Source organism: Delphinapterus leucas, chromosome 9, assembly GCF_059928025.1.
Source record: "Delphinapterus leucas isolate spDelLeu-1000000601 "Yukka" chromosome 9, BTC_Dleu_Yukka2, whole genome shotgun sequence".
In the NCBI taxonomy this organism is placed as follows: domain Eukaryota; kingdom Metazoa; phylum Chordata; class Mammalia; order Artiodactyla; family Monodontidae; genus Delphinapterus; species Delphinapterus leucas.
Window position 1 is genome coordinate 11,440,468 of NC_143137.1, and position 17,701 is coordinate 11,458,168.

Below are 17,701 nucleotides of genomic sequence, written 5' to 3' on the forward strand. Positions count from 1 at the left end.
GAGATTAATCCTTTGTCAGTTGCTTCATTTGCAAATATTTTCTCCCATTCTGAGGGTTGTCTTTTCGTCTTGCTTATGGTTTCCTTTGCTGTGCAAAAGCTTTGAAGTTTCATTAGGTCCCATTTGTTTATTTTTGTTTGTATTTCCATTTCTCTAGGAGGTGGGTCAAAAAGGATCTTGCTGTGATTTATGTCATAGAGTGTTCTGCCTATGTTTTCCTCTAAGAGTTTGATAGTTTCTGGTCTTACATTTAGGTCTTTAATCCATTTTGAGCTTATTTTTGTGTATGGTGTTAGGGAGTGATCTAATCTCATACTTTTACATGTACCAGTCCAGTTTTCCCAGCACCACTTATTGAAGAGGCTGTTCTTTCTCCACTGTACATTCCTGCCTCCTTTATCAAAGATAAGGTGACCATATGTGCGTGGGTTTATCTCTGGGCTTTCTATCCTGTTCCATTGATCTATCTTTCTGTTTTTGTGCCAGTACCATACTGTCTTGATTACTGTAACTTCGTAGTATAGTCTGAAGTCAGGGAGTGGCAGGCAGATTCTTAACCACTGCGCCACCAGGGAAGCCCCTGGCACTTGTGTAGACATGAACTATAATGGTCTTTACTCACTGCCCGCTTATTCTGGGACTGATCTCTGAATCTGGAGTTTACATTTTAGTTTGCTAACTCTAACACTCATAGCAGTAACTAATATTGGTACCGCCCTTTACAGTTTATACTGTACAAACATTATCTAAGTCAACCTTCACAACAATCCTTCGAGACAGACATTTTTATTGTATATCTATCTATCACCTATCTATCATCTATCTATCTATCTATCTATCGAGGTTCAGGAAAGATAAATAATTTGTCCAAAGTTGCAAAGTGCCAGAGATAGAACTAGAAACCAGATTTTCTAACTCCAGACAGAGTCTATTCTTTCTGGGGTACCACACTGCCTATAAAATCTGCATGGACTCTTACTACCAGCCTTCCGCCACTCAAAATCCAGCCACAAAAATTTCCAAGCTTCCATGTCCTGCCCTGCCCTCCCTCTCCTGAACTTTACACCCACATCAGCAGCTGTTGTGCATCATCACCTGAATGGCCACGTGCAGCTCAGTGAGTCCCGTTCTGACCTCAGCATCCTTTCCAGCTCACTAGCTCTCTCTCTGCGTATGCCTCCATTTCTGCCAACGGTCACAAATTTTGTCTACACTCAAAAACTCTGAATAACGCTTGACTTATCCCTTACCCTCACCTTTCTATTCAGTTATCTATTGAACCTGAAGGTTCTCCCGTACGTGAACTTTCTCTTTTATTCACACACCCACTGCTCAAATCCAGGCCCTCATGACTTCACCTTTCAACTATTACTATAGTGTTCTCTTTGTCTCCATTTTCTCCCTTTTCATTCCATCTTAAAACCACACCAGATTAATCCTGGTGACATGTCACTTCGTCTCCTGCAGAAAAACTTTCCATGACTCTTCATATCCTTTAAGATAAGATCAATTCCTTACCTTGGTGTTTCCCAAACCATGTGTTGAGAAACACATGCTCTTTGGATAATAGACACTTCATTTAAAAAAAGGAAAGAAAGAAATGCTACCTACTATCATCTCTTCTCCATTTACATGAACATTAGCTAACAGCCTGAATATGTGATCAGGACCAGAAACTTTTTTTAAATTTGCATTTCAAAATGCACTTGAGAAGAACACTTTTTTCAATGAAAACTTAAGAACATCTGCTTGGCACTAATGTTCCACAAAACACAGTTTATGACATCTACCTCCTCAGGTCCACATCCTTTTCTGAACTTACCTTCCACTAGTACCCTGTACAAATCCCTCCTGGCCTTTAAATTGGCTCTTGACCAAGTAAGATCAAGCCCACCTTTGAGCTCAACACTACCCTTCTCTAACTACCTTAGGCCTGTTGAGTGCTCAGCTCACTCGTCCCAGATTGTCCACATGGCCCTGGGCTTATATGATTTATTCTTCTCAATGAAGATGATTCAAACATAGCATGAAATGTGATTTTTTTGAAGGGATCTCTAAGGTAAGTAAATTCACACGTTAGAAAAAGCATCCTTTATTAAATTATTTGTTCTGATGGCTGACTTATAGTTAGCTCACTATAATTACTGAGCACACGTATTTTTGTACTGCTTATTGGAGGCACTGTATGCAGTACTGTGTTGTTAGTTATGCTTTATATTCCTTCATATCTCTCCTGATAGTTTGGCTCATTTATCTCTAGTACTTATTTATCTCCCAGAGTTAGCTGCTCTATAACTCAGGTTGATTATAATGATGATTCTAATGTTGCTTATCAGACTAGCTCAGAGGCTTTCAAATAACAAAATCCTTTTTACCCAAAATACAAATTTCAACTTTAAAGACTGCTTAAGAAAGGAATAACCTGCTTTAATTTATGGAGTAAGGTCTAGTCCTTAGTGGGGCCTCTTAAAGCCACAAAATTTGAAGGAGACAGAAGATACTAGTTCCAGAGTCCTTATTACATCCATTTGCAGAACCCACTGGGCTTTTAGGCTACTACTCCTTCTTAAGACTCATCTGGTACTCAAATATCGTAACTGAAGAGCTACATGAATAATTGTTCCAGGGCAGAAAATGCACCAGTGTGTGCAGGTGCTTAGATACAAAACAAATGAGTGCACTAACTTATTTGTGTGTGAAATAACAGGATGCTCTGGATTTGCTTTAAAACACTGCAGCAAAAGCAAATATCCAAAGGGTGTGGGGCAAAGACAGATTAAACAGGATTGGCAAAATGTTGATAACTGCTGAACTGGATAATAAATACATGAAGGCTTATTGTACTACTCTATTTTTAAGTATATATGAAACTTTCTACAATAAAAAGCTATAAAATGTGTGGATGGCTGATGTTTACGAAAGAGGAAGGATGATGATGGTCCAAGTGCCTTGCTTATTGTATCTGTACCTCTGCCAGGTTCTACTCTTTCCACTGCCAATAATCAGACCAACCCAGGTCTTCACCTTGCTCTCACGATCACCCAGTCTGCTGCTTCGTGCTATAATTACCCCCAGGCCTCTGAGCAAGGTCAAGCCAAGATTAACTTCACTAGGAGGAGGTAAGTAAATGGTGCCAAAACTTCTTCTCTTTATCCCTTTTCTTTGCTTTCCATCTGTTCTTCTGCCCACCAACCAACCTACTTGCCTGTCACCGTGCACACCTGCAACCAACTGCTCCCTGCACACCTTCTGCCCTTCCTTCCTCCAGCTCCATCAGTTTTTGTAAACCCTTTGACAAACTATGCCCAGACATTCATAATATTTCACCTACAACTGCAGCTATCTCAGCCCTCAACTGGCGCCAGGAATATGAACCTTCTGGCTTTCTCTACCTTCTTGTGTCCTCTTGGTTTCTCTGCAACAACGTGAATAATGACTCTGCTGCTGCCTCAACCCTGACCTTCTGTGCATGCTCTGTTTCCAACATCCCTCAGGTGGTACCCTCATATGATGCTCACCATCTGGCCTTTAAGAGGCAAGGAGAGCCAGGAAATGTGCACAGAAAGGTATGCAAGAATCAAGAATCTGTCCTGTAATACAAATGAAAGAAGAGTTTTAAGGATACGGTAGTCAAAGGGGCAAATGCACTAGAAAAATCTATGAGACTAAAAATTTAGAAGAGGGTTTGGTAACTAGGAAATCATTACCAACTATGATTAGTTCAGAAATAATAGAGGTGGGTTCTAGGAACATAGAATTCAGGCAAGAAGAGGTGTTAAGATAGTTAACACTGAAGGAGAAAAATATAATAGAATCTTATACAGAAATCAGTTCAAACTTGGGGATTTTCAAGACGAGTTAGGCAGACCTGAGCATATTTGAGGTCTGAGAAAGGAGCCAGTGGAAAGAGAGAGACTAAAGAATCTAGAGTCAGAAAACAAGAACACATGGTCTTGGGAGTGAGAGACAAGGATTGAGAATGAAATACACATTGAAGTGTTGGCCTTGGAGAGGAGGAACACACCTCTTTTTCTGAGATAAAAAGGATAAGAGGAGGGCTCAAATTTTAAGGAGATCAATTTTGAACAGCCTAAAGATTTTTCTTGAACAGTTTCAGTGTTCTCAGTAAAAACGTATTAAATTAAGTGAGATAACATACGTAAAATCCTTGGCACTAGGCTTAATGTATAATAATCGTTTGACATATGGTGGCCCTCCTGACTGAATAGCAGTAGATGGTAGGAGTGGTGGTAGTAAGAACAGCAGGACACATTTACTGAGCATTTACTGTATTCCAGGAACTCTTCTAAGCTATTATATAGTGGAGAATGGTGGAATTAGACAGAGCAACAGTGGCAATAATCAATAAGAAATATCTGTTTCAGAATAGAGTGAGCAGAAGTAAGCTTAAGAAAAATAGAAGAAGGTTGGTGGACAGGGAAACTGTGGAGATTTCATCAGCAAATGAGCAAACTATTATTAAGCATCTGTAGGAACCCACTTGAAGTTTAGCCAGGCATTGGGATTGGGAAAGGTTGGGAGGTGTCTGGTCAGAAAGTAGGCTAGTATAATGGGTGAAATTTCAGTAAGTAGGCAGTCATACAAGGGTGCAACTAGTTAAAAGGTTTAGTAGATGTTAGCTTAGAGGAGTGTTGGTGATAGTAATGAAGTTTAAATCATCTCCTCACTACTAGTTAAGCAAAAAGGTGGAAATAGTCAAGGATGGGAAGTATGGTTAGTATATTACAACTTAAGTGCCGAAGTCACTGAAAATGCAGCAGAAGCTGAATGGATAGGAAAATCAGGGACAAGGTTCGACAGTACTGCTTCATTAACTAACGAATTATGTGACTGCAAGGAGGTTGAAAATATTGCCCTCATCCCCACATTTCGAAGTTGTTATTATGAGAAATCATCAAAGATGGTAAAAGTAATCTTAGAAATTTGTAAACAACGGTGACAATAATTTCTGATATGAACTGGTGATACCATAGACCTCAAATGAGAAGACTCGGTAATAAGGGAAGGATCAATCATTATTTGATATTAATTAGCTATAACAATTATATCCTTTCCCATTCCCACTCATTTCAGGGGATAAAGGGAAAAACTAAGCCTCAGGGAGTGACGTAAAATGCTAACTTGGCTATAATCACCTTCCGGCACAATTACATTATCAGTCATGCAAGGTTCTTCTTTTCTTATTCTATTCAGGTACTCACTCATCTGTTTAATTAAGATACCTGGCATTATGCTACATTTCTTTTTCTTACTGTTTTTACTCATCATTATATTTGGAGAGTTATTAATGTAGACATACTTAATTCTAGCTCATTACTTCTAACCCCCTGCATGGTATTCCATTATTTGCATGTGGCACATTATCCTACCTATTTCTCTACTCTTGGGCACTCATGTTATTTCCGGCTCTTGGCTGGTTCAAACTGTGCTGCAGTAAACTTCTGAGAATTTATCTTTCCTGTCTCTCCATAAGAGTAAGTGTGGGATATATGCTCAGAGGTGAAACTGCACAGACACAGACTATTAACATGATGCAATTTCAATAATATTAAGTTGTTCTCCGTAAAAACTGCACTAATTATACCTCCACTCACAGTGCAGGAGGGTTCCTATTCCTCCACAACCTCACCAGGACCTTATATCATCTGGCATTCTAATTTTTGCCAATTTGATGATTATAAAATGGGCTTCTCACTTATTCTTGGTTGATTTTTGGTTTTGCTTGCTTGTTTCATTTAATAGTTTGTTTAGCATCTTGTAAATGTCAGGTGTGATATTCAATGTATTAAACCATCTGAGTGAGGTTCGGGTGTAGCCTCAAACTCACATTTGGTAAATATGTTATTTCACAAACTAAGGGATAAAAATAGTTCAAAAGTTATCACATGTATTTATTACTAAACTTCAAAAAAACAAGGAAAAAAACAACAAGTTATGTTTTCCACCAAGTTGCAACTAGTTACCATGAAAGCTCCTTGGCTCAGAGCTGTCTAGTAAGAATGTGGAATCAATGAAGATAAACATGTGAGCTGCTGTCCTCATGTAAACCCAGCTTCCTTATTCTCCATGTCTAGTGTTGGTATCATACCTGCTCTGATTAGTAATTTTTATACAAATCCCTTGAGAAATAGGGCAATTTTGCTTTTGTTTCTTGACAAAAGATATCTGGATCCTGAGAAGCTAATGTGAAGATATAAAATGAAGGCCAAGGAGAGGAGCTTCAAGATGGCGGAAGAGTAAGACGTGGAGATCATCTTCCTCCCCACAGATACATCAGAAATACATCTACACGTGGAACAACTCCTATAGAACACCTACTGAACGCTGGCAGAAGACCTCAGACTTCCCAAAGGGCAAGAAGCTCCCCACGTACCTGGGTAGGGCAAAAGAATAAAGGAAAAACAGAGACAAAAGAAAAGGGACAGGACCTGCACCAGTGGGACGGAGCTGTGAAGGAGGAAAGGTTTCCACACACTAGGAGCCCCTTCACGGGCGGAGACTGCGGGAGGCGGAGGGGAAGCTTCGGGGCCACGGAGGAGAGTGCAGCCACAGGGGTGCGGAGGGCAAAGCTGAGAGATTCCCGCACAGAGGATCGGTGCCGACCGGCACTCACCAGCCCGAGACGCTTGTCTGCTCACCCGCCGGGGCGGGCGGGGCTGGGAACTGAGGCTTGGGCTTCGGTCGGAGCGCAGGGAGAGGACTGGGGTTGGCGGCGTGAACACAGCCTGAAGGGGTTAGTGCGCCACGGCTGGCCGGGAGGGAGTCCAGGAAAAGGTCTGGACCTGCCGAAGAGGCAAGAGACTTTTGTGTTCCCTCTTTGTTTCCTGGTGCGCGAGGAGAGATTAAGAGCGCCGCTTAAAGGAGCTCCAGCGACGGGCACGAGCTGCGGCTAACAGCGCGGACCTCAGAGACGGGTATGAGACGCTAAGGCCGCTACTGCCGCCACCAAGAAGCCTGTGTGCGAGCACAGGTCACTAGCCACACCCCCCTTCCGGGGAGCCTGTGCAGCCCGCCACTGCCAGGGTCCCGGGATCCAGGGACAACTCCCCTGGGAGAACACACGGCGCGCCTCAGGCTGGTGCAAAGTCACGCCGGCCTCTGCCGCCGCAGGCTCGCCCCGCATCCGTGCCCCTCCCTCCCCCAGGCCTGAGTGAGCCAGAGCCCCCGAATCAGCTGCTCCTTTAACCCCGTCCTGTCTGAGCGAAGAACAGACGCCCTCAGGCGACCTACACGCAGAGGCGGGGCCAAATCCAAAGCTGAATCCCGGGAGCTGTGCGAACAAAGAAGAGAAAGGGAAATCTCTCCCAGCAGCCCCAGGAGCAGCGGATTAAATCTCCACAGTTATTAACATGATGTATCTGATGCAGTTAACCCTGCATCTGTGGAATACCTGAATAGACTACAAACCATCCCAAATTGAGGAGGTGGACTTTGGTAGCAACGATATATATATATATTTTGCCTTTTTTCTCTTTTTCTGAGTGTGTATGCGTATGCTTCTCTGTGTGATTCTGTCTGTACAGCTTTGCTTTTACCATTTGTCCTAGGGTTCTGTCTGTCCATTTTTTTGGTTTGTTTTTGATTTTTTAGTATAGTTTTCAGTGCTTGTAATCATTGGTGGATTTCATTTTTGGTTTGGTTGTTCTCTTTCTTTCTTCTTTAATTACTTTAAAAAATTTTCCATAATAGTTATTTTTATTTTAATAACTTTTATTTTATTTTATCTTTTCCTTTCTTTCTTCTTTTCTCCCTTTTATTCTGAGCCGTGTGGAGGACGGGCTCTTGCTGCTCCAGCCAGGCGTCAGGGCTGTGCCTCTGACGTGGGAGAGCCAAGTTCGGGACATTGGTCCACCACAGACCTCCAGCTCCACGTAATATCAAACAGCAAAAATCTCCCAGAGATCTCCATCTCAACACCAACACCCAGCTCCACTCAACGACCGGCAAGCTACAGTGCAGGACACCCTATGCCAAAACAACTAGCAAGACAGGAACACAACCCCACCCGTTAGCAAAGAGGCTGCCTAAAATCATAATAAGGTCACAGACACACCAAAGCACACCACCAGACGTGGACCTGCCCACCAGAAAGACAAGATCCAGCCTCATCCACCAGAACACAGGCACTAGTCCCCTCCACCAGGAAGCCTACACAACCCACTGAACCAAACTTAGCCACCGGGGGCAGACACAAAAAACAACAGGAAGTACGAACCTGCAGCCAGCAAAAAGGAGACCCCAAACACAGTAAGCTAAGCAAAATGAGAAGACAAAGAAACACACAGCAGACGAAGAAGCAAGGTAAAAACCCACGAGACCTAACAGATGAAGAGGAAATAGGCAGTCTACCTGGAAAAGAATTCAGAATGATAGTAAAGATGATCCAAAATCTTGGAAATAGAATGGAGAAAATACAAGAAACGTTTAACAAAGACCTACAAGAACTAAAGAGCAAACAAACAATGATGAACAACACAATAAATGAAATTTAACATTCTCTAGAAGGGATCAATAGCAGAATAACTGAGGCAGAAGAACGGATAAGTGACCTGGAAGATAAAATAGTGGAAATGACTACTGCAGAGCACAATAAAGAAATAGAATGAAAAGAACTGAGGACAGTCTCAGAGACCTCTGGGACAATATTAAATGCACCAACATTCGAATGATAGGAGTCCCAGAAGAAGAAGAGAAAAAGAACTGGACTGAGAAAATATTTGAAGAAATTATAGCTGAAAACTTCCCTAATATGGGAAAGGAAATAGTTAATCACGTCCAGGAAGCGCAGAGTCCCATACAGGATATATCCAAGGAGAAACACGCCAAGACACATATTAATCAAACCATCAAAAATTAAATACAAAGAAAAAAATATTAAAAGCAGCAAGTGAAGAACCACAAATAACATACAAGGGAATCCCCATAAGGTTAACAGCTGATATTTCAGCAGAAACTCTGCAAGCCAGAAGGGAGTGGCAGGACATATTTAAAGTGATGAAAAGGAAAAATCTACAAACAAGATTACTCTACCCAGCAAGGATCTCATTCAGATTTAATGGAGAAATTAAAACCTTTACAGACAAGCAAAAGCTAAGAGAATTCAGCACAATCAAACGAGCTTACAGCAAATGCTAAAGGAACTTCTCTAGGCAGGAAACACAAGAGAAGGAAAAGACCTAAAATAACAAACCCAAAACAATTAAGAAAAAGGTAATAGGAACATAAACATCGATAATTACCTTAAATGTAAATGGATTAAATGCTCCAACCAAAAGACACAGACTGGCTGAACAGATACAAAACCAGACCCATATATATGCTGTCTACAAGAGATGCACTTCAGACCTAGGGACACATACAGACTGAAAGTGAGGGGATGTAAAAGATATTCCATGCAAATGGAAATCAAAAGAAAGCTGGAGTACCAATTCTCACATCAGACAAAATAGACTTTTAAACAAAGACTATTACAAGAGACATAGAAGGACACTACATAATGATCAAGGGATCAATCCAAGAAGAAGATATAACAATTGTAAATATTTATGCACCCAACACAGGAGCACCTCGATACACAAGGCAAATACTAACAGCCATAAAAGGGGAAATCAACAGTAACGCAATCATAGTAGGGGACTTTAACACCCCACTTTCACCAATGGACAGATAAACAAAATGAAAATAAATAAGGAAACACAAGCTTTAAATGATACATTAAACAAGATGGACTTAATTGATATTTATAGGACATTCCATCCAAAAACAACAGAAAACACTTTCTTCTCAAGTGCTCACGGCACATTCTCCAGGATAGATCATATCTTGGGTCACAAATCAAGCCTTGGTAAATTTAAGAAAATTGAAATCGTATCAAGTATCTTTTCCGACCACAACGCTATGAGACGTTATATCAATTACAGGAAAAAAATCTGTAAAACATACAAACACATGGAGGCTAAACAATACACTACTTAATAACCAAGGTATCACTGAAGAAATCAAAGAGGAAATCAAAAAATAACTAGAAACAAATGACAATGAAAACAAGACGACCCAAAACCTATGGGATGCAGCAAAAGCAGTTCTAAGAGGGAAGTTTATAGCAATACAATCCTACCTTAGAAACAAGAAACATCTCCAATAAACAACCTAACCTTACACCTAAAGCAATTAGAGAAAGAAAAACAAAAATAACCCAGTTAGCAGAAGGAAGGAAATCATAAAGATCAGATCAGAAATAAATGAAAAAGAAATGAAGGAAACAATAACAAAGATCAATAAAACTGAAAGCTGGTTCTTTGAGAAGATAAACAAAAGTGATAAACCATTAGCCAGACTCATCAAGAAAAAAAGGGAGAAGACTCAAATCAATATAATTAGAAATGAAAAAGGAGAAGTAACAACTGACACTGCAGAAATACAAAGGATCATGAGAGATTACTACAAGCAACTATATACCAATAAAATGGACAGCCTGCAAGAAATGGACACACTCTTAGAAATGCACAACATTCCGAGACTGAACCAGGAAGAAACAGAAAATATGAACACGTCAATCACAAGCACTGAAATTGATATTCTGATTAAAAATCTCCCAACAAACAAAAGCCCAGGACCAGATGGCTTCACAGGCAAATTCTACCAAACATTTAGAGAAGACCTAACACCTATCCTTCTCAAACTCTTCCAAAATATAGCAGAGGGAGGAACACTTCCAAACTCATTCTACTAGACCACCACCACCCTGATACCAAAACCAGACAAAGATGTCACACAAAAAAACTAGAGACCAATATCACTGATGAACATAGATGCAAAAATCCTCAACAAAATACTAGCAAACAGAATCCAACAGCACATTAAAAGGATCATACACTGTGATCAAGTGGGGTTTATCCCAGGAATGCAACGATTCTTCAATACATGCAAATCAATCAATGTGATACACCATATTAAAAAATTGAAGGATAAAAACCATATGATCACCTCAATAGACGCAGAGAAAGCTTTTGACAAAATTCAACACCCATTTATGATAAAAAGCCCTGCAGAAAGTAGGCATAGAGGGAACTTAGCTCAACATAATAAAGGCCATATATGACAAACCCACAGCCAACATCATCCTTAATGGTGAAAAACTGAAACCATTTCCACTAAGATCAAGAACAAGACAAAGTTGCCCACTCTCACCACTATTATTCAACATAGTTTTGGAAGTTTTAGCCACAGCAATCAGAGAAGAAAAAGAAATAAAAGGAATCCAAATCGGAAAAGCAGAAGTAAAGCTGTCACTGTCTGCAGATGACATGATACTATACATAGAGAATCCTAAAGATGCTACCAGGAAACTACTGGTGCTAATCAATGAATTTAGTAAAGTAGCAGGATACAAAGTTAATGCACAGAAATCTCTTGCATTCCTATACACTAATGATGAAAAATCTGAAAGTGAAATTAAGAAAATACTCCCATTTACTACTGCAACAAAAAGAATAAAATACCTAGGAATGAACCTACGCTACCTAAGGAGACAAAAGACCTGTATGCAGAAAATTATAAGACACTGATGAAAGAAATTAAAGATGGTACAAATAGATGGAGAGATATACCATGTTCTTGGATTGGAAGAATCAACATTGTGAAAATGACTATACTACCCAAAGCAATCTACAGATTCAATGCAATCCCCATCAAACTACCACTGGCTTTTTTCACAGAACTAGAACAAAATATTTCACAATTTGTATGGAAACACAAAAGACCTCGAATAGCCAAAGCAATCTTGAGAATGAAAAATGGAGCTGGAGGAATCAGGCTCCTGTACTTCAGACTATACTACAAAGCTACAGTAATCAAGACAGTATGGTACTGGCACAAAAACAGAAAGACAGATCAATGGAACAGGATAGAAAGCCCAGATATAAACCCACGCACATATGGTCACCTTATCTTTGATAAAGGAGGCAAGAATACACAATGGAGAAAAGACAGCCTCTTCAATAAGTGGTGCTGGGAAAACTGGACAGCTACATGTAAAAGAATGAAATTAGAACACTCCCTAACACCACACACAAAAACTCAAAATTGATTAACGACCTAAATGTAATGCCAGTCACTATCAAACTCTGAGAGGAAAACATAGGCAGACCACTCTATGACATAAATCACAGCAAGATCCTTTTTGACCCACCTCGTAGAGAAATGGAAATAAAAACAAAAATAAACAAAGGGGACCTAATGAAACTTCAAAGCTTTTGCACAGCAAAGGAAACCATAAACAAGACCAAAAGACAACCTTCAGAATGGGAGAAAATATTTGCAAATGAAGCAACTGACAAAGGATTAATCTCCAAAATTTACAAGCAGCTCATGCAGCTCAATAACGAAAAGATAACCCAATCCAAAAATGGGCAGAAGACCTAAATAGACATTTCTCCAAAGAAGATACACAGGTTGCCAACAAACACAGGAAAGAATGCTCAACATCATTCATCACTAGAGAAATGCAAATCAAAACTACAATGCGGGGCTTCCCTGGTGGTGCAGTGGTTGAGAGTCCGCCTGCCAATACAGGGGACACGGGTTCATGCCCCGGTCCGGGAAGATCCCACATGCCGCGGAGTGGCTAGACCCGTGAGCCACGGCCGCTGAGCCTGTGTGTCCGGAGTCTGTGCTCCACAATGGGAGAGGCCACAACAGTGAGAGGCCCGCGTACCGCAAAAAACAAACAAACAAGAAAAAACCACTACAATGTGGTATCATCTCACACCGGTCAAAATGGCCATCATCAAAAAATCTAGAAACAATAAATGCTGGAGAGGGTATGGAGAAAAGGTAACCCTCGTACACTGTTCGTGGGAATGTAAATTGATACAGCCACTATGGAGAACAGTAGGGACGTTCCTTAAAAAACTAAAAATAGAACTACCATATGACCCAACAATCCCACTACTGGGCATATATCCTGAGAAAACCATAATTCAAAAAGAGTCATGTACCACAATGTTCACTGCAGCTCTATTTACAATAGCCAGGACATGGAAGCAACCTAAGTGTCCATCGACAGATGAATGGATAAAGAAGATGTGGTACATATATACAATGGAATATTACTCAGCCATAAAAAGAAACGAAACTGAGTTATTTGTAGTGAGGTGGATGGACCTAGAGTCTGTCATACAGAGTGAAATAAGTCAGAAAGAGAAAAACAAATACCATATGCTAACACATATATATGGAATCTAAAAAAATTTTTAAAAAAGATCATGAAGAACCTAGGGGCAAGACAGGAATAAAGATGCAGACCTACTAGAGAATGGACTTGAGGACACAGGGAGGGGGAAAGGTAAGCTGGGAGAAAGTGAGAGAGTGGTAGTGTATATATGGACATATATACACTACCAAATATAAAATATATAGCTAGTGAGAAGCAGTCATATAGCACAGGAAGATCAGCTCGGTGCTTTGTGACCAGCTAAGAAGGGTGGGAGGGAGGGAGATGCAAAAGGGAAGAGATATGGGGATATATGTATATGAACACCTGATTCACTTTGTTATAAAGCAGAAACTAACACACCATTATAAAGCAATTATACTCCAATAAAAATGTTAAAAAAAGAAAAAAAAAATGAAGGCCAAGTATCCAAGTCATAGCAGTGATGACCGAGAAAGAAAAAAGAGGGATTGCATGGCTATTTTAATGCTATTCTCTCTGGCTGAAAACAATGCTGACAATCTCTTCAACGACTTCTTATTCATTAAAATTCCTCTTCTTGAACAGCTTGATCACATCCTTTGTCCATTTTTCTTGTTTTCTTAAATTAGTGATATTTCCTTAAATAACTCAATACATTTTTTATTACTGATGATACAAGTATCACTTCCTGGACTATTATTTCTACTTATGTTGGCTGTCCTTTGTTAACCAAAATAGTTACATTTAATGTACTCAAATCCATCAATTTTTTTTTACCAAGTTCACCTGAATTTATGTGTCTGTTTCTGAGGTGTCAATCTTTTACCAAATGCCCATTTTTTTCCTTATACAAATGTATATCAATGTGTTTTACTAATTGATGCTTTGCAGTATGTCAATATCTGGAGGGTTACTCATCCTCTTTACTCTTTCCTCTTTGAAAAAATGTTTAAAATTTTACATTTTTATTAGTTATTTTAGGGTCTTTGTTTTTCTATATGTATATTTAAACCAATATACTAATTTGCCTCATGTTTCCTATCATAATTATTATTGGAAATGCATTTACTATATCTCAAACTTGGAAAAGGTGACATTTTTACAAGGAAAAAAGGCATTTTTAATGACCCATTCATGAATATGGTTTCTACCTTTATTTAAATTTCCTTTCTTGTCCTTTACTAGAGTCTTATATATTTTTCTTTACAAAGCTCTTGTGCATTTTGTTAAATTAATTCCTATATATTTTATAATGTGTTGCTACTGTAATGGTATGATATTTTCTAATTTCTCATTGATTTTGATATTTTCTAATTGATTACTGCTGGTTTAGAAAAAATTTATTTACTTTTATATGTAAATCTTATATTAGGAAATCTTGCTGAACTTTCTTATTGGTGTGACTCATTTGCCTATTAATTTTCTCGGATTTTAAATGTAACTGATCATATCGTCAGCAAATAATTATATTCTCCTCCATATCAATTATTATTTTCATTCCTTTCGTATTGGCTAGAATTGTAAGTGCTGTGCTGTTAAGGATCATTTATACTTATAGTATGTATCTTGCTCCTGATTTTAGAAGAAGTGCCTCAGATTCCATTAAATACCACATTTGTTTTAGAATTTTTATATGTAGTTTTTATTAGGTTATGAAGTTCCTCTCTAGTTCTAGCTTTCTAAGAATTCTCATGGTTTTTTTCATGTATATTGAGATAACTCTGTTTTCCTTTAGTCAACCAACATGAGAGTGAATTTATAGATTTTTCTGAAGTTGAATCATCTGTGTATTCCTGGGAAAATTGTCCCTTGGTAAAAATATGTTGTTTTTTAAAAAAATGTTAAATTTCCTTGGATAATATTTTTAAATGTTTTCATCTGTAAAATTAGTGTATATGTTTTACATAATATACTAATAAGAATTATTTTAAATCTAGGTTATGCAAATGTCATAAAATGAGTTGGGCAATTTTTCTTGCTTTTTTTCATTTTCTGGAAAAACATACGTGGATTATATACTTTATAGTATATTTATATTCTATTTTATTTATATTTATTATTATATTTATATTCATCTTGAAAGTTTGGTAAAGTCCATCAGTAAAAGTATTTTCCATCGGAGTAGTGAGAAGGGCAGAGGGGTTATATTTTCAGTAGCAGCTCTAGGTCATTAATGATCATAATTCTATACAAATTTTCTATTTCTTCTTAGGCCAATTAGGCTTTTATTTTCAGATGTGTCACCTGCATCCATAAATACTATTTAATAATATTATTTTATTATTTTTAATCTCTACTATATCTATTTTAACTTCTACCTTTTCATTTTTTAATTCATTTGTATCTTTTCTCACTTTTCCATGGTGAAAATTCCAGAAATTTGTCTGTCTTCCTAGAATCGCCAGAGAATCAACTTAAGGTTTTGTTTATGATCTGTTTTGTTTCTTTTCTGTGCTCTTGATTTCTTTATGTAGCATTATAATTTCATTTATTTTTGATACTTTAAGTTTATTGCTCTTTTCCTATCACCTGTATTTCTATAAGTTTACCAAAAAAATATGCAAAACCCGCAAAGAAATTAACTTTTCCTCCTTAGGGCCATAGATATTCATCAAACTCAATAACCTGACTGACCTCTTCTCTGCTGAAGTCAGAGAGCAGCAGTATCTTTTCTCGCTAGAAGCAGGGATTTGCAATCTGGTGACAAATGGCTGAGGAATGTAGAGATGATGTAAGTATTTCCAGTCTTTGTTCAAACACAGATCCCACATAATTCTGAGTCTGAGAAAACTCATCCCAACCTTCCAAGAGGCGACAGAGGCACCAACACTCTGAGGAATCCCTGGGCCCAAGCAGACAATCCCTGTGTTGACACAACTCTTTAAATAAAGCCAGACTCCAGCCAAAGAAAATGTTATGTATAAAACTCTAAACTCCTGTCACTGGTAAATTTTGCTTTAGGTCAGGGCTTATACATCCTGTAAATTATGTCCAAGATCCTCTTGGCACCATTCCCAAAATTCTGAACCATGATACACTGCTGTTTGTGAACGGTATCGTCACACCCGTGAGTCCTGACCACTAAGGAGGCCTGTCCAGACTGAGTCCCTTCCCAACTGCTTCTCACTTTACAGGGAAACTATGTGCATAAAAAGAATAAGAATGGGAGGGTACTCTACATGCTGAAACTCAGTGCCAGGGAAAGGCAGGATGGAGTCCTGTTTGGAAAATATGTTGATCAAGGCTCTTCAACATAATAATAATTAATAATTATAAGTGACATTTATGGAGTACTTTAGCTTTTATAAAAATTTTCATAAGTAAGATCTCATTTAAAATCTCCAAACAGCATTTTACATGTCAATCATACCTCAATAAACTGTTATTTTGTTGTTGCTTTTTCAATGAAGTGCTATTTTTAAAAAGAATAAGAGGAGAGGAAGTATAGAGAGCAACTGCACACAACTCTCCTAAGGATTTTATCCAAGTGCACAAAAATGGTAACTAGATGAAAAAATAGGACCAAGAAAGATTTTCTATAAGATGGGAGAAATATCAGTTTGTTTAATTCCACGTATATGAAAAATCTAAAGTAGTCTAACTCATAGAAGAAGGGAATACAATAGTGGTTGCCATGGACTGAGGGATGGGGAAAATGGGGAGTTGTTATTCAAAGGGTAAAAATTTCAGTTATGCTTGGTGAGTAAATACTAGAGATCTGTTGTACAACATCATGCCTATAGATAACAACACTGTATTCAAAATCTCTTAAGAGGCTAAGAGGGTAGACCTCGTGTTAAATGTTCTTGCCACCAAAAAGAAAAAGAGAGAGAGAGAAAGAAAGAGACCAAGAGAGACCCAAAGAAACTTCTGGGAGGTGTTGTGTTATGTCTATTCCCTTAATTATGGTGATGGTATCATGGGTGTTTGCATACGTCCAAACACATCACATTGAACAAATTAAATGTGTACAGTTTTCTTTGTATTTCAATTATACTTCAATAAAACTGTTAAAAATAAAATGTCAAAACAAAATCTGCTAATTAGACACAGGTTGTATTATCATTCTTATATTTAATCATGTGAACTAAGGCTCAGACAAAGTAAATTACTTCCTAAAGTATACAGAGAAAAAAAAATTGGGGAAAGAAATCTACAATTTTAGAACACAGAAGTTTTTGTTTCCAACTCTTTCCTTCACCATAGGGTTTGGGTTCTGCCCTCACTTCCAGCCTCTGGTATATAACTCCTTACACTTTATGAAGAAGGGGAAAAGGGAAGAGGAAGGTCCACTGCTCCCTGTAAGAACACCATTCAACCCTCCACATTACCTTTAACAGAAGAATTATGTAGGGATTGAAATAATCGTTTGTTATCAATGGGGGAAGTCATCCTACTATATCATGGAATCATTCTCCATGTAAATATTCCATGAAGGAGATACGCAAATTTGGTGATAGGCAGACACAATTATATGGTTTACCT

General features: G+C 38.5%; 1 long non-coding RNA gene across 1 annotated transcript in view; it reads right to left on the reverse strand.

Annotated features, from left to right (window-relative positions):
- LOC149748346 (uncharacterized) overlaps positions 1-17,701 on the reverse strand; it is a 93,831-nt gene that overhangs the window by 38,464 nt on the left and 37,666 nt on the right. The gene's annotated exons all lie outside the window — the stretch shown is intronic.